Raw genomic sequence first — 18852 nt, 5'->3', positions numbered from 1 at the left:
ATAAAAGTAATATGAGTGTACACTGTAACATGATGAATGCTACAAGTCTAAGCATGTTTAGTACATGTTTATTATTAATAGCCTACTCTGTTCAGAAATAGATTTTAATAACGTGCTAAACAATAATAATTAATTTCTCAGATATAAGATTTCTTTCTTTTTTTTTATGATAGTACAAAGCATGTGTGAGTCTATGGCTACAAAACCTATACCTATATATATATATATATATATATATATATATATATACAAACACACACATTGTTTCTGATATTAACATGCTCACAAATGTTTTTTTTTTTGGTTGTTTGTATTTTATTGAATCAGATACCTGCACCACAGATGAATCCTGATGTCTCTTTGACCTTCATTATGTATGTTTTGATTATACTGTGTTGTAAATAAAATACAAATAATTAAAAAAAACTAAACTTTTTTTCAATCTCCTCACATTCTCTCTTACCTGCCTCAAAGTCAGAGTCACACTGATGGGCCATTAGGGGAGGGCCCTTTGTCTCTCAGGTGTGACTCACTTAATATTCAAGGCCATTGCCACTCCCTCTCATATAGTTTTTCGATCCCAAAACATGTCTTGAAAAATTTAAATCAATATATTGTTTTCTGTGAATGAGTAAGCAGAATGATTTTCACATAATTTTGAAGTAAATATTCTAGCCTACAAGACTGATTACTCAAAAGTCTTATTCAGAACTATTTAGTGTGGGTTTTAAGGCCTTATTTCAACTAAATATTTTCCCCCAAAACATACTAACCACACATAATATTTTTTTTTTTCCTAAAAAATGCAAACATGTACATTAGGGATGTTCATTTCGGTTATTTTTCCTAACCGACAACCGACGCTCGTTAACCGATTATTAACTGTTAACCAACAAGTTTATTTTAAATTAGAACTGAATTAAATTAGAAAGAATAAGTGTCTGTGACCCGTTAAAAATACTAACATTTGTTTTCCGGGGATTAATTTTACATGCGCAAAAAGCAGCAAACAACAGAACATGAGGATTCATATGGTCATCATAACTATCACATCACGCACCTACAACGCACCTGCAGCGCTTCTGCAGCGGAGAAAAACATAATAAAGCTAGGCACTATATATATATATATTGTAACGAATAAATAGGCCTATACGAGAAATATATTTTCACTTAAATCATAATTTAAGAAAACGAAAGAGTAGCGCGACGGCAGAAAGTGGCCTATTTTTTTTGGGCTTATTTTACAAAAGCGCAAAGAATTGTTTTTATTGTGAATGTACACAAATAAAAGCAAACCTTTTACAATTCCGATTATCTTCATGACTAAAAGGAGTAGTTGCTTCCACTGTTACAAAAATCAAGTGATTTCTCCAGCGCCGCATGCGCCCCACACAGTTTAGCATTCTACCTTGACAATGCAGCCTGTTCATTATCATTATAAAAAACAATCAGACAAACATATGGAAAAAAAAAACCACACTGCTCACTTTAAATATGTAGTAAAATCTGTGCCGTTAAGCGTTATCACCGTACCGCCGTGAAGTTATGCAAAACCTTTTGTTTTACGTGGATATTGGAACGCGAATGAAGGCTACATAAAAGGTAAATAATATGTTGGCATTCAAATACATCACGAATACGGAAACATTTGATTTTGTATGAATGAGAGACCCATGGTTTCAGTTTCGTTTAGCCTAAATGAATTCGTTTTGGTTTGTCGTTTATATAGGTTAGCTAAGCCTATAGCTTCTTACATTTTTAATTCTTGTTCTTTTCTAAATAGCCTACTGTTAATTGAAAGGATTTGTTGAGGAGTGAGGGGAACTAAAATAGCCTATATGTTTACAGTGTTTATTATAATGTTTGTAATTCGCGTCAGCCTATTTCTGAATGAAATAATAAAATGCGACTTATAGGCAACTTATGTTTTTTTTTTCTCTCGCTCTCTCTAAAAAACGTATTTTTTTAAATACCCGTAGCTTATTTTAACCATGCAGCAAACCTTTTAAATTCTTTTGATAAATTACTGGAAAATAAATAAATAAATAAGTGACTTTAACTGATTAATCGGTCAAAATTCTTATCGGTCGGTTAACGGTTAAACGGTTAAAATGAACATACCTAATGTACATCCATCTTGGTCACATATTACTGTAGCACAGTTTGTGCTGAATACAAAAATTACATGTTGGTCAATAGTATGTTTTAAATAGCTGAAATAAACACAAATATCAGGGCATGTCAAAACATCTCAAGGGCCCCAAAATGACCTCAGACCCCAGAGGGTTAAGTTACCCATCAAGAGTGATTAACGCTTCTGGCTGTTTAAATTTAAACTGCAGTCTGGATGCTTAGTGTGCATTTCATGAAGAGCTGGCTGAGATACAGGTAATCATAACACTTACCACAGCTGGATGCTTTTCATACATTTTCTAAATGTTTATATTTCTTAAGTGTTTCAGCTGATGCTGTTAGAAAATAAATGCTTGGCCTTTCTTTCTGCACTGTGGTAAATCTAAGCTTTACAGATTTTTTCCCCCTCATTTTCACATACATACAGTTTAAATAATGTTTTTAACATGTCAAACAAACTTGTTCAGTTTCTCTCAGTCCTAATTTATTGTTTTTTATTTTCTTCAGTGTAACTCTTGACCTTTTAAGAGGTGTGAGCACTATAGATGAGGTTAAGGTTGAGGGTTACTAAAAGTCTGAAGAAGTGATTCACTTGACTTTTAGAGATTTTTAAAAAATTATATTTGTGATAAAATGAGGCATAAAGGAATATTACATGCTAGATTTGCTTGACATTTCATGTAAGTCATCTTTAAGTTGTATGTTGCTTTGGATATAAATGCATGTAAATGTAAATAAAACTTAATATCATCAATTATGCCATGTTGTTGATTTCCACAGAAAATTCTTTTGACTTGTGGTTTTGGAAAATTGTGTTTACACAATGAAAGACTATGAGCAACAATCTGAAGCTTCTATTTTATAAAGAACTTACAAGATTTATAATTTAGTAAAAAAGTTTAATACTGGATCTGTAAAGTTGTCTAAATCAGAATTTTGAGGTTCTTCTGCATGAAGATTTTTAATGATCCCCCATTACATATAGGACTGGGCAATATATACAAACATAAGAGCTATTATAATGATAATTTAAAGCTGCAGTCCATTAAGTTTGCTTCTTTGTCACCATCTCTGTTTGAAACCTGCAATTGCATTTTTTTTTGCGGAATTATCATCGTTATGTGGGTTGTGCATCGGCACGGCTATTCAGTGCGGATGAATCCAATGTTTTGAGGTGTATGTGTGGCTGTCGGTCACTGCACCGGTGTGAATATTCATTGTACTTCAGAATCACAGATTCTATGTCTTGGAAGTATGACCCAAATAAGAATTTTCAGTGGAAAATATCATCTGAATGAGCAAAATGTCTGCCACTTTTGTTCTGACCAACTGAGAAAAAAAAGCATTACAATACATCATGCAACCAATGGTGATTAAATCTAACGATCACATATCACACAAAACCATGCAAATTATTATTATTATTATACTTTGTTATCAAAATGTTAATGTTAATCAGCTTGCTTGACTATGTGTATATGGTGTGTATAAGCAAAGAAAAGGCTATTAATGATCTGCCACCTGCAGCAGCATCCTCTCATGTGCGATATAGCCAACTAGCCGGGACTCCTTCAAGTTAGCCCTCTGGGGTCGACAAACGCGGATACGCGTTTTGTGGCAGATTTTCCTGATAAGGCCGAAATGAGCTTGAATTACTCTGCCATTTTTGATCGTACAGATAAGAGCCATACACCAATCGAATCTGTAAGGGGTCTACTTTTATTTGTATACACTCATAATAACAACTAAACTTTGTGCTTTTGAATAATAAAGAAAACAAACAGGGTGCGCTCTCTGTCTTCTCCGTCTCCGCAAACTGCTTTTAGAAACGCGTCACTAAAATGAACTGTAACTCAGCAAATACTTAGCACAGAGACATGGGAGTTATATCTATAGAAAGCTTGAAGTGTCTACTTCTAAATGTAAGTCTTATCGAAAACAAATATTCGTTACCGATAGACAGTTTCACTCCTTCTGCAAACTAGCTCCCCATCTGAAAGCATTTTTAATGCCAGTGGGAACATAGTGTCAAGCCACAGAGAATCTCTTAAGAAACCATTGACAGACTTGTGTTCTTAGCTAAAAACTTCTGAAACCCTTGCATAATTTAACCCAGTTGCACAGTGTAATATGTAGTATGTAAATTGCATTGAGGCCAGCAGAATGCACGTTTTGTACCCATTTTAAACTCTTTTTTCATATTGTTACATTTACAAGTGCTAATTTAAAAAAGTGGTCACTAGATCTATATTTTTATTGGTGTGCTTTTGAACTAATCACTTTGAATGTGCTAAGAAATAGCTGTTCAATTCAAATCAGACAAAAATCAATTTTTTTAATTCAATAAAAAGTGCTTTATGGGCAATAACACACAAATACATCCTTTCTTCTTATCCTTGTGTAGATGTTGTGCAAAAGTTGTCAGGTTGTAATGAACAGCATGTCACAGACTCTCTCCATAAAGATTAAGCTGTATTTATCCCAGAATATTCCTTTAAAGAAAACACGTGGATTACAAGTGTCACTGAGGTAGCTGGACCTGTTGGTTTGTGTTTTTTTTCCTCATATTATTTTATTTATTTAACATTATTTAACATTGTTTTTTTCATTAACTTGATTATGTACTTATCCATTTTGTTGCAAAACAGAGCCCACCCACACACAGTTTTAAATGGCTGTGGTTTGTTGCATTTGTCTTGTTTTGTAGCTGTGTCACTTCTTATGTGGACAGACAAATCGCTTGTCGCTGATATTATCAAATAGTGTCAGGTTAAATTTCCAGTTCAGTGTTTCCCCTACCATTATTTTAGGGGCGGCCCGCCCCCCCCCCCAACGGCACCCCCCGCCCCCCTTGAAAGTCAAGTTAATTTTATTTTCTCTATAGCGCCAGACCACAAAAGAAGTCATTCAATGTTACCTTCCCTATAGAACAGGTGTATACCTTGTTCTTTTATTAAACAAACTAAATAGCCTTATGTTATTTATCTTATTTACACGACGGCGTGTCATTTCTGTCTCTACGTTACATATGTATAAGTACATAATGTGCGCTCTGTATCGCGCGCACAGCGGAGTTCCGCCCCGGTTCGCACACACACACAAACAAACGTAAGCGCACACACAAGTGAGCACACTCCCACTCCTATTTGTAAATATTAAGCCGCAAAACGTCTATTTAAATATGACTTCTGCGTGTCTCTGTGTTAATGTATGGCGCAGACGTGCGGGTTTGTTCACTCATACAGAAGCGCGCGACGCTTGCGGTGATATTAACGTCTGGCGTCTCACTAAATGAGGACATAAATACATGAACAACATCTCCAGAACTGCTCTGAGAGTCACTTCATGAGCATTCGAGCGTTTCATTTGAGAAAAACTATCCTCATATCATATACACAGAAATGTTAAGTTATTCACGGCAACCCGTCAAAATAAAAGTTTGTTTTTACTTGAAGACACTGGGCAGAACGTAATGGGTTACTACTAGTAAAACTATTAAAACCTTATCTTTAAGGAATAATCATACAATGTGTTCAATGTTATTATCAATATTAAATCCCTTTTATTTTTATGTCGGGAAAAAACAGAACAACCCCCCTCCCCTTCTAGGAAAAATTCCAAACAATTTCTGATGAACTGTTTTTGGAAGTTGCTGTTGCATGTTACAAAACACTCTTGGTAATTGTGCCTGAGTCATTATTGCAAATAATCTACTTGTTCTTGAGTCATTAGGAGGTAAACAGATGTTAAAAAATATCACAGTTAGGCAAAACATGCAAAGCCAAATTAAAGCCGACAATTGTGCCATTTACTGGCACCGATAAAAAACGGGCACTGTTCAGAAACATTTGCTTGATTCCCCACACTGTGGTTCCCACATGGACTAGCTGCCCTGTTTCATCATTCAGACTGGGGTAAACATCCTTTAATTCTAAGAAACGTCCCAAAAGTATTCTACAGAGAGCATGAACAAGAGGCAAGCTTGCATGCTGAACCCTCTACTAAGAGAATGACACACGCCATTGCAACAAAGCTCCTAGTTATTCCCTCATAATTCACCTGAGACATACCAGTCATGGAATTAGTTTGTCTTCCATAACCAACTTATTTTAATTACCAAAAACCTAATATTTAGCTGTGCCCCATTACAAAAAATAAACATGACAACGTCATAATTTGGACTCTTTCCTCAGCACGACAGAAGGTCAAATTAAAAGTTTAATTCCATTTTCTTAATATCTACATAAATGTAATGTTGACAGCATTTATCAATATTAACTATTCAGTCATGTTTTTCTCTAATTTAAAATAAACATTACCAAATGCAATGCATTTTTACTTGTATAGCTAAAAGTACAATTAGTTTTTTTACTATTTTTTTGTATTCACCCTAAGACAAAATATGCACATGACATGTATAGTGATTTTTGGCAAGGATTACATTGTTTACATCATTACTACCAACACTTTGGAAAGTTTGAGAAATAAACTATCCTGTCTACTTCATAGATAGTCGAACTCTCAACAACAACCCACATTCACAACTGCAGAAATAAATTAGTTGCTGCACTTTGCTTAACTAAAATGGATCAAAAGAAAGACCAATAAATCAACTTGCCCTCTCAAAACCAAAGACGTCATCAAACATGCTCAAATCATTGCAATCCCTTCACAAACAACACTTAGGAGGACATCTGCAAATAAACAAGTGGAGGGGAGGAAAGTACACAGCTAAACATTTATTTATTGTGTTGCATCAAAAACGACACGTTTTTTGCCTCATGACTGTTGTTGAGCTGTTATTGTTGGGCCAATACATATGTGTTGTCTGTTGTTCATGCGGGTTTAACAGACGTGTCACACATCAACAAAAGGAAATGAGAATGAGCGAGAAATCTGATTAAATTAATCTCTTATAAAAGATGTGATCAAGATTTGGTGGGAAAGTAAGGAAAGTATTCAAAACCACAAGTAAAGTACATAATGACCCTTACTAGGCATGGGCCGGTATGAGATTCTGAAGGTATGATAACCTTAGATAAAAAATATCACGGTATTGCGATTACAGCTCTAAAATATGTTATTTTTAAATGTCTGGGTAAAAAACAACAATGTTTTTTCCACTGAACACAATACATTTTATTTTTAAGAAACATATATAACATTTTGAAACGGTAAACATGTCAGGCTAAATAATTAATATAAATAATTGAATTCTTGTTAATTAAATTGCGTGCAGAATTTTTCTTGAAACCCTCCCAAACAACATGTGGTGATGTAGGTGCTGTTTGACAATATTATTATTATTTTATTTTTTAAAAGGTTTTCTGACCCCCGAGACTCAACTATTTTCTGCAATTCTCCAGCTATGGTCCTTAGAGTCTTTAGCCACTCAAACTCTCCTTCTCTCCATGCATTAGGACAATATAGACACACGTCCTCTTCCAGGCAGTTTCGTAACATTTTATGTTGATTGGAAATTCTTAATTATTACCCTGATGGTGGAAATGGGAATTTTCACTGCTCTAGCTCTTTTCTTAAAGCCACTTCACTAATTTGTGAAGCTCAATTATCTTTTGCTGCACATCAGAAATATATTCTTTGGTTTTTCTCATTGTGATGGATGATTAAGGGAATTTGGGCTTTGCTTTCCCTCCTATTTACATTTCTGTGAAACAGGAAGCCATGGCTGGATAATTTCATGTTCATAATTACCCTGGAGTGCTCAAAATTGTGAATATGAATGGGAATATACTTCAGAGATATTTTACTCATAAGAATTTCTAGGGGTGCCAATAATTGTGTCCAACGTGTATTTGAGAAAACAGTTTTTTCATAATGATATCTCCCCCCATTTTAAATTCTTATCTAATGAAAGGTTAGATTTTTAAATAAAAGTTCAAAAGGATTAACAATGCAGATTAATTTTCACAGCCGCCTTTGATCATATTTACCAAGGGTGCCGATATTTTTGGCCATGACTGCATTTACAAAGTTTGCTTTCAAAATTCAATTAAAAACACATGCAACTCTAAATGTAAATGTGGTTGACTGCGGTTTATAATGGAGTGGTATAATTAACTTCTCCGTTTTTTTGTTTTGTTTTTTTTTATGTTTGAATTTTCCCTAAAAAATGTACATGCTAAATAAATTAATTCCAGCCTTTTTCACCTTTAAATACAACTTTTTCTTTTTTTTTTTTCCAGAAGGAGCAAAAACACTTTGCAGATTTGCAGCATGTGGTGCTACGCAGAGAAAAGGGAGCAATTTGGCCTGTCTCGAGCAATCTTCTGAGATTTACCATCCAACAATAGTCTGATCTATTCTCCACGGTGGTTGAGCATGTGTGTGTGTGCACATGCATTTGTGCATGTGTTTGTTTTTGTGTGAAATGTTCAGTGGCTCACGTTTCAGTGACGACTTTCAAAAACCATGTTAACACTTCTTTTTGGTCTCTTTCTTCTGCTGTCTCCTTTAATCGCCCCTCCGCAAATATGAAAGGAAGAAACAACTTTTTCAGCATTCAGCAATTTGGCACATACACATGTGACTGTTTAACAAGCCAACACTGTCTCACAAAGCTTTGTGAACGCAGGGAAGGCGGCCACATGAAGCCAGTTTAGTTAAAAGTTGGCCATTTCCTCAACAGACCTAACCAGAAATCTTATATATACATTTATCAAGTCTACATACTCATCACAGCATCTATAAAATAGTTTTCACTAGGTTTGTGATTGGTTTTGGAAGATTATTTCATTCTTTCAGAGCTACATCATGGTTGCACAGAAGTAAAAACTAAAGATGGTGCCATATTTCCTTTATTATTTTGCTGCTAGGGCATATGGGAGCTCTGAGTAGGTCCACTCAGAAAGTAACTGGATTTAAACCTCCTTTAGCTCGTGCCATTTTATCTCCACATGGCCCTGATCGCAATTGGTCAGACTGTGGTTCATCTCCAAAGCAAACATATTAGGTAACATTGAAAAATGTCCAAGTACGCTGCAGGTATCGCTTTACCAAACAGATAGAGAAAGAACCCAGATAGCAACAGAGTGTGGGCGTGGCTTACATTAGGCACTTCTGGCTTAATTCTGGCTCTGTTTTTTTACAGTCTGGTGTGAAACAGCATTTGGCTGAGCTCTGGCTGGAGTCTGGCTAACCAAAAGAACTAAAAGCAAATTGTATCTATTTGGCTGAGCCGTGGCTGGATTTTGGTTCCCCACAAAAAAGAAAATATTCGGCTGAGATCTGGGTGGGTTTTGGTCAGCCGAAGAGTAAATAAAGATCTCTGGCATGAATGTGATTTAGAGTAAAACAAACTTGTGTAAGATGTGTACATTTTTTTTACGATATTTATTCAAATAGCAGACTTTTGGATATTATAATTAATTAAAGAAACGTTTATGTGCTGAAACCTACTGAGAACCAAAACGTGATTGTGGTTTTATCAACAACAAAAACGCAGCTTCCCAGTACTGCTCTGTGCTTTTTGGCTAGGTTTAAAACAAAGAAAAGTGCACTTTTAGATAAACAAGGCAACATGTGCACGTGTCTTGTGGAGGTAGAAAAACAAAGTTCCTTAAGACTCGTGGGACTGCTTGTAATAAAGATTTAAAAGTAAAAGGCACAAGAGCCAACTGTTTCTGTCAGTGGTAAATTTTAAATTAAAATTTTTGTGATAGCCTAACGCAGGAAAAGTGGGTTAAATTATATGCTGTATGTGTTTCAACTTGCTTGAGCAACATAATATACAAATCTGCATTCAATAAGTTGTTTATATTCATTGATTTTAAACACGAATATGAAAGCTTGTGTAACCTTATTGTAATAAAAGAGGATCACAATGCTGAAAAATCACTTTCAGTATAGGCTAACAACGTTTAGATTTGAAATAAAATAATGGATAAATGTTGTGTTTGTGGTAAATAGCCGCGGATCAGGAGCGGACTGCAAACGCGTTCTGTGTGAAAACACGAGTCCGTGCTGCTTCTGCACGGCAATGCGACGATGTAGTTTGCAATGCATCTTGGAAATAGTAGTTGATTTACATCTACGGCGTTAAATCCGCTTCACAAAAAGGACTACTTTTCCCCAGAGCGCACCTTGAGACGAGAGGACACACACACCCCGCCTACCAGAGGACCTGGAAGTAGCGTAGCAGTCAGCCAGCCACTCACATTTGCCAACACAGCCTGGCGGTGAAATTCAAACTGCCGCTCGAACTTTTGCGATCACGCTATACCTTGGTTTGGTCTTTTGGAGCTTTAATACATCAAGGTAAATTAATTCTTCTTTTAAAATCTCAACTAACATGTAGGTTTCACCCATTCCTCTACAGTGTGTTATTTGATTGGCTTTTTGTTTGTGTTTAACTCTTTTCTGTCATTGGATTTCATTTGTTTTTATGTAGGCCTACTACAGTTATTCTCAGTCCCCATTTATAGTGCATAACGTAAAACATGTGGTCTTGCAGTGAGTGAAGAAAACATGAAAAAGGGCTGTTAAAAGAGTCAATAAGATGTTTGAATCTGAAGGAAAAGGAATTAATAGAAATTTAAAAGTATTGCAAATGGAGATTTTGTGCTATGCTTTGACACAATCTACACAAGTATGACAAGTAACTGCTTTTCTGTATTGGCCTTTATATTATCTTTTTTTTTTTTTTTTATAAGTTGTTTTTCACATTTGTGTTTTGCTTGCAGAAATCATGTGCCACACAGTCAGCTTTGTTGACACTGAAGTCAGAAGTTGAGGTTGTGCCTGCAATCTGGGTGAAGGATGGTGTGTGTTTATGGCCTCCATACAAACATTTAAATCAGTTTTATTGTTTAAGGTAGTTATTCACCTCATAATAATAGAATTTAAACTTTTTCTCTAAGCTTAAGCCTAGTCCCAGACACCAAGTGTTGGAGGCAACCCCTGGAGTCTTTGTCTGCATATAAAGTTAAAATTATATATACTGCAAGTATGTATACACCCTTTCTGTATACAGTATGGTTATTTTAAAAGGCTAAATGGTAGAAAACTTTTCAGATTGTTCTGATTTTTGCATTCTATCTTTCATAGATAATTACAGTGAAGCATGCTGAAAGCTCTCGCAGAACAGACCGATCTCCAGTCAGAGGCTGTGCCTGGCTCCCTGGTGCCACCAAAACGCAAAATAAAGTAAGATTGTGTGTATTATGTAGTTCCTTGACACAGACCTGTCCTTGTATCATTGTGCAATTTAACAAATTGACATGCACATTTCTTTTTTAACTGCAAAAAAATTAATAATTCGCTGAAAAGTATATTCACATGAACACAGCACCCTCGCTTTATAAATTTAGTAATCATTAAATTTCTTGCCTTATCTAAAGATGAAACAAGCGCCTACTGGATGAATGAAGAGATACTGACGAGGAGGCCACCACACAACTAATAAATTGTTGTGGAACAGCAGAGGAACATTATAAAGATGGTGCAAGATCTCAAAGCAAACAATGTTCTTTACATCACAGAATCTAACCATTTAAGTCCAAAATGGCTTCCAATTAAAGGAAATTAATTTCTTTAATTTCCCTGGAAAGTGATCTTCAATCCTGTCTATAAAGATAAAAAGTGGTAGGTAACGGTCTCAGTTATGCATAGTTGCCTACTGTTATCACTCTGGTCTGGCTGTAATTACTGTTATAAGTAAATGGTGTGTGTGTGATCAATCTTAGTGTTTTAGCTTAATAGTGACAGCATGCTTAAAAAAAATATTTCAGGTACTTGAATTTGGATTGCTGGGTGGAATGGATGTGAAGGACACGGTCTGGAAAATTATGAGGCAGGCAATCAAAAATGACTTGGCCAAAGCGGTGAACTGGAGAGGTGTAAATGGGAAAACACCAAACCAAAGTTTGGAGCATAAAAACATTGTGATTGGTAAGTGCATTTTAAGTCTTTCTTGAATTCCACACGGAGCTGGAGGTTGAAAAAGTTTCATCTTGGTGACCGTGAGGGTGGCAGAAAGAGAAGAACGACTTCACAAGATGTTAATGTAAACCAAACAATGTAAAAGATTCACTCTCTTAACAATAACTTTTTTTTTTTTTTAAGTATGTATTTTTAAATTTTTTGCACATCTGTAAATATGAGTTGTATTTAATTTGTCCACTGTTGTGGGCCAGTTATGGCTGCTTTCTGGGGACACTGTGGAGTAGTGGGCGAGTTTTGGTCTTCTTCGGGCATGGTTCTGGTATTCTTTAGGCAAACAGCTTAAGGGCCATTTGAGGGCCGTGGTGGTATGTGTGTAATTTGCTATCTGGGAAAGGAAGAATGCTAGAGCTCTCTCTCCACACTAACGATGGCGTGTGAAAATGATTCCTCGGCGCAGCAAGCAACCTCAGGGATGAGCAAAGCTTAGTAATGATGACACATCCAGAACTGTGTCAACACTTCCAGGCTACTTAATTAACATAAAAAGGATGACACAAAAAAGTTAGGAGAGCCATTAGTGACTAAATTTCTGCTAACAAATACTAAAGTTGCTGAGAGTGGAACAAAAGCATAAATTAGTTGGGGGAGCTAAAGAAAATGAACTAGATTTTACAGTGTCTGAGGAAAATGTGAGTGGTGTTTGCTTGTGCAATAGTCACCTACACCAGGGTGTTGAAGGTGGTTGCTAAAACATGTTGTGAAATTAGACATGATATGGGAACTTAAAATAGTTCAATCCAATGAACGGACTGTGCATCTATACCCAACAGCTTCATTTTCATTTACTAATATATATATATATATATATATATATATATATACACACACATATATATACACACACATACAGTGTGTGCAGAATTATTAGGTAAGTTGATATTCTGGTCATATTTTTTTCCCCAAGAACATTTGACCAATTCCAAACCACATCAATCTTAATAACTACTATTGATTTTGTATTTAATAATTTATAATTGTCCATGAAGGCTGATAGTCAGAAACTTCTTATTTCAGGTGTGCAGAATTATTAGGCAGGTTTTCCTTTACAGATAAAATGAGCCAAAAAAGAGATTGAACTCAAGAATAAAAGTTAAAAAAATTATTAAATGCCCATGAGAAGGATGCAATACTAATGCAATAATAGAATTAGCAAAGTTAAGGCATGACCACTGGGCAGCGAAATGCTCATTGGGTCAGCAAGGTCAGAAAAAACAGGTGGAGAAGAAAAGACACCTTAACTGCAAAAGAATTAAGAATTAAGGTGAAGAATTAGGTGAGAAACCATCAGGAACCATTTAGTCTCCAGAATTACAAGGTGTCAGGTTCTCAGAAACTTTGCTTGGGTAAAAAATTCTTTAAAATGGCCCTCACTTAATAAGAATAACATGCTGAAGTGTTGTGAAATACATGAAGACTGATTTTGTATAGGATTTATGGACAGATAAGTTGTGAGTGACTCTTGAAGGACCAGCATCACATCCTCTTGTGCCACTGTTTGAAGAATTTATCTTCCAGAATCTGGCAGTAAGTTTTGGGAGCTCATTTTAGTTCATCTCCTATCCTGAAAAGTCTGTCTTGCAGGATTGATTAAAAATGAGCTCCTAAAACTTACTGCCAGACTGTGGCACAAGAAGATGTCATGCTGGTCCTTCAAGAGTCACTCTCAACTTATCTGTCCATAAAGCCTATAAAAAAAAAAAAATCAGTCTTTGTGTATTTCACAACACTTCAGCATGTTATTCTTATTAATGCCGAGTTCACACTGCACGATTTTTCACTCGCCGACAGGTTTTGATAAATCACCGACAAATGCCCGACATCGGAGGCAAATCGGAGCTCGTTCACGTGAGTGACAATCGCGCAGTGTGAATTACCAAAGACGCGATCTGAGAGAATCGCCGACACGTCGCCGACGCCCGTGAAATATTTGGCATGCTAAATATCTGGAGCTGTCGGCGATTCACAATCACGCTGTGTGCAATGATTTCTGACTGAAAACTACATGACCTTCAGCCAATGAGAGACAAAGATACAGGGCAGGGGGAAGTTCCGTGAGGAGTTATCATATCAGTATTTTAATTTGTACAATTATATCATACAGAAACGAGCACAAACGCTTGACCAGCCACAACATCATAACAGTTACTGCAAATTATTATTTACCACTCTTTGCAGAACACAATCCCTGTTCCCTGCATCTCCCTCCTGCATAATCTGTTGTTGTTTTTGTAGCTGGAAATCAGCACACAGACCATTTGCGGGCTATATTGTTTTAATACTTCCAGTCTAGCTCGAGAACAACGGGCTGACGCACGCAGGTTCTCGCGTTATTTCCTCATCACTTCTCGCGTGTGTTTTGTTGTGAAGCGTAGTTTGCGGATCAGACAGAGTTGTCGGCGATTCTTCCTATTGTGAAATCGTGCAATGTGAAAGCCCCTATCGCCGATCCATCGTGCAATGTGAACACAGCAGCGACTGAATGCTACCCCAGATAGTCACGCAGTGTGAAAACAACAGCGATCCGACGAGTTTGAAAATCCTGCAGTGTGAACTCGGCATAAGTGAGAGTCATTTAAAATATTTTTTTACCCAAGCAAAGTCTCTTGAGAACCTGACACATTCCACTTCTGGAAACTCCAGGAACGTTGCAGTTCTGTAAAATGATGGTGCTGGAGACTAAATGGTTCCTGATGGTTTCTCACCTAATTCTTGACATTAACTTCTAATTATTTTGCAGTTAAGGTGTCTTTTCTTCTCCACCTGTTTTTTCTGACCGTGCTGAACCAATGAGCATTTCGCTGCCCAATGGTCATGCCTTAACTTTGCTATCTCTATTATTGCATTAGTATTGCATCCTTCTCATGGGCATTTAATAATTGTTTTACTTTTATTCTTGAGTTCAATCTCATTTTTGGCTCATTTTATCTGTAAAAGAAAACCTGCCTAATAATTCTGCACACCTGAAATAAGGAGTTTTTAACTTTCAGCCTTCATGGGCAATTATATATCACTTATAAATGATTAAATACAAAATTGATAGTAGTTACTAAGATTGATGTGGTTTGGAATTGGTAAAATGTTCTTGGAAAACAAATATGACCAGAATATCAACTTGCCTAATAATTCTGCACACAGTGTGTATATATATACATATAAGTAATGGCAAACCTCCCACCAACTTCATTTGAGGCCCATAGAACATTTTTACAGTTAATTAAGGATTTGTTACAAAATCTGTATGAAATAGTTATAATAAGATAAAGTAATGATTAATTAGTAATAATTTATTAGTGTAAAAAAAAAAAAAACTATACAAATAAGTGATATATGAATAAGAACGCCAAAAGAAAGGTGACTATGAAATGAAAAGAAAACAATAAAAGGAGCTGAACAAGTTGAGAAATGTAAGGAAAGAATGAAAAACACTGAACATTTTTATCATTTAAATTCACTGTGGAAATAAAGAAAAATTAGAAAGAGGATGACAGAAACAGAGATGTAAAGAGAGGAAGACAAAAGCTGCAAAAAGAGGAAGTCTAGTGAAAACACATGTTTGTACTAAAACAACAGACCAAAAAGAGGCAAGTCCATTTTATACTCTCCTGATTTCTCTAACATGATGGAATAGCTCTGATAATGATATAAAAACCCTGAAACAAACAGATCAGGGTGCCAATACACTACTAACACAAAGAAACCACAGGATCCACACATGAACACACACACACACAAATTCACATTCCTCGTTCATCTTAACTCTTCATCGCCTGCTACAATAACCGTAATGTTGCCCAGATCTGCTTTGGAATCCCCCATAAAGAAACCAGGAAAAATGCACTGCATGGCTGTTTCAGCATATAACTTCAATTCCAACGGAAATGTGAAGAGTGTCACGTCTAATAAAGATCACAGCAACTCCTCTCTGTTTCAACATTAACCCCTAAAGCAACACCATTACAATCATCAAAGCACCACTTGTATAACATTTTCACCTCTTTCAACAATAATTCTCACAGTGCAACCCTCTACAGACACCTTGGCAATTGGACCTACACCATTGGCTAGTACATTTTTTAGTTTACTCGCCAGACTGATAATACTAGGCCTATCAGTGGGGATTTCTTTAAGACTGCAAACTAGGCTTCCCCTATAATGTTAAAAAATTAATGGTCAAATATGTACTATTGTGTTAACATTTTATTGACTAAAAATGTGTTAGAACACGTTCATCTCGAAGACGAGTTCGTTCAGAATCAGCTACATATAGCAGGTCGGCTGACTCGATTTCCTTCTCATACATTCCTGTAGCGTCAATGCATTTCCCTGTTGAAGCCGAGCGTCCATTGACTTCAATGGGGCTGCTTTGAACAGTTTTTTTCAGTGCTTCGAAACTAGACGGTCATTGGATAAATGCTGCGATTATGTCCCGCCCCCGGACGCTCAGCGTCTCTGGGAGTGAATGGAGGAGTGGGTTGGCCTGGACTCCGGGCTTCTGCGTGATGATTGGAGGGTCTGTTGAAAGACTGCATCTCCTTTTGATTGACAGCGATTTTGTACTATAAAAAGTCGCTGACGCTGAAGCTATTCGAGCTCAGTCCCATAGCGGATTTTGCAAGTGTAGTCGAAAGACAAACTGCTGCAACCTATTTCTTGGTATTTGCTTGACGAAATTGCTAGCCAATTTTCATCATACATTTCACACAATTATACACCACATTCCTTGTTTCAATTTAACCTAATTCCCACATTTCCTCCGTCGAGTTTAATATCTTTTTTTAGATTGTTTGTTTGTTCATTGATTCATTCATACAGTAGGCTAGGCTAGGGCAGAATTTACGTATAAAAAAGACCAGCAGCCGCCACTGAGGCCTATATATATACTGTGTGTGTATATATGTATGTGTGTGTATATATATATATATATACATACATACATAGAGTGGGTACGGAAAGTATTCAGACCCCCTTAAATTTTTCACTCTTTGTTATATTGCAGCCATTTGCTAAAATCATTTAAGTTCATTTTTCCCTCATTAATGTACACACAGCACCCCATATTGACAGAAAAACACAGAATTGTTGACATTTTGCAGATTTATTAAAAAGAAAAACTGAAATATCACATGGTCCTAAGTATTCAGACCCTTTGCTCAGTATTTAGTAGAAGCACCCTTTTGATCTAATACAGCCATGAGTCTTTTTGGGAAAGATGCAACAAGTTTTTCACACCTGGATTTGGGGATCCTCTGCCATTCCTCCTTGCAGATCCTCTCCAGTTCTGTCAGGTTGGATGGTAAACGTTGGTGGACAGCCATTTTTGGTCTCTCCAGAGATGCTCAATTGGGTTTAAGTCAGGGCTCTGGCTGGGCCATTCAAGAACAGTCACGGAGTTGTTGTGAAGCCACTCCTTCGTTATTTTACCATCTTGGAGTCCTCCATGCGGGCTTTCATGTGTCTTGCACTGAGGAGAGGCTTCCGTCGGGCCACTCTGCCATAAAGCCCCGACTGGTGGAGGGCTGCAGTGATGGTTGACTTTCTACAACTTTCCCCATCTCCTGACTGCATCTCTGGAGCTCAGCCACAGTGATCTTTGGGTTCTTCTTTACCTCTCTCACCAAGGCTCTTCTCCCCTCTCAGTTTGGCCGGACGGCCAGCTCTAGGAAGGGTTCTGGTCGTCCCAAACGTCTTCCATTTAAGGATTATGGAGGCCACTGTGCTCTTAGGAACCTTAAGTGCAGCAGAACCTTTTTTGTAACCTTGGCCAGATCTGTGCCTTGCCACAATTCTGTCTCTGAGCTCTTCAGGCAGTTCCTTTGACCTCATGATTCTCATTTGCTCTGACATGCACTGTGAGCTGTAAGGTCTTATATAGACAGGTGTGTGGCTTTCCTAATCAAGTCCAATCAGTATAATCAAACACAGCTGGACTCAAATGAAGGTGTAGAACCATCTCAAGGATGATCAGAAGAAATGGACAGCACCTGAGTTAAATATATGAGTGTCACAGCAAAGGGTCTGAATACTTAGGACCATGTGATATTTCAGTTTTCTTTTTAATAAATCTGCAAAAATGTCAACAATTCTGTGTTTTTCTGTCAATATGGGGTGCTGTGTGTACATTGAGGGGGAAAAAATGAACTTAAATGATTTTAGCAAATGGCTGCAATATAACAAAGAGTGAAAAATTTAAGGGGTCTGAATACTTTCCGTACCCACTGTGTATATATATATATATATATATATATACATATATATAGCCTACTGTATGTTTGTAAAATGGTACAGTTTTTTTAAATATCTGAAAGTACACTCTTAACATCATTATGATAATCAAGTATCCTTTAACGATAGAACTTTAGTAATTAGAATTAAAACTTAATAACCATGTATGAATGCATAGACATTTTAACTGAATTTAGGACTGGTAGTGGTGCTTTTTTGTAAAAAAAAAAAAGGGAAAAAACGAACAATAATACTGATAAGACGATAATAATAAGAATAATACGAATTCTGATAATAAGAACAGTATAAAACGCACTAAGGATTAATGAGCTGCTGGATTCATGAATATTAATCAGGTTGTGTGCGTTCACTCGAACTGATTCGCTGAAATCAAACCAAGGACGATAATAGGTCCTGCCAATGAGATTGCCATTTGTGCATTAGTTCCACCCACTCCCGGAAAACCCGGCAGTACTTAAAAGCTGAAAAAATACAAAGGAACTCCATTATTTTGACAGGAAAATACAACAAA

General features: G+C 36.5%; 2 protein-coding genes across 13 annotated transcripts in view; one reads left to right on the top strand and one right to left on the bottom strand.

The window, feature by feature from the left end:
* Positions 1-18852, bottom strand: part of veph1 (ventricular zone expressed PH domain-containing 1) — a 124502-nt gene that overhangs the window by 62376 nt on the left and 43274 nt on the right. The window lies entirely within an intron of this gene.
* Positions 1-18852, top strand: part of ptx3a (pentraxin 3, long a) — a 37108-nt gene that overhangs the window by 3940 nt on the left and 14316 nt on the right. Inside the window, exons 2-4 of one of the 10 annotated variants that reach the window (XM_058752134.1) lie at positions 8342-10916; positions 11015-11100; positions 11202-12044. The gene's annotated coding sequence lies outside the window, so the exon portion shown is untranslated. Of the gene's footprint in view, positions 1-8341; positions 12045-14624; positions 14660-18852 lie in introns of those variants that run through there. The other 9 variants (XM_058752131.1, XM_058752130.1, XM_058752135.1 and 6 more) reach the window with 9 other exon arrangements.

This window comes from Onychostoma macrolepis, chromosome 18, assembly GCF_012432095.1.
Source record: "Onychostoma macrolepis isolate SWU-2019 chromosome 18, ASM1243209v1, whole genome shotgun sequence".
In the NCBI taxonomy this organism is placed as follows: Eukaryota; Metazoa; Chordata; class Actinopteri; order Cypriniformes; family Cyprinidae; genus Onychostoma; species Onychostoma macrolepis.
Note: the sequence above shows the minus strand (reverse complement) of the source record. Positions and strands in the feature narration are given on the sequence as shown.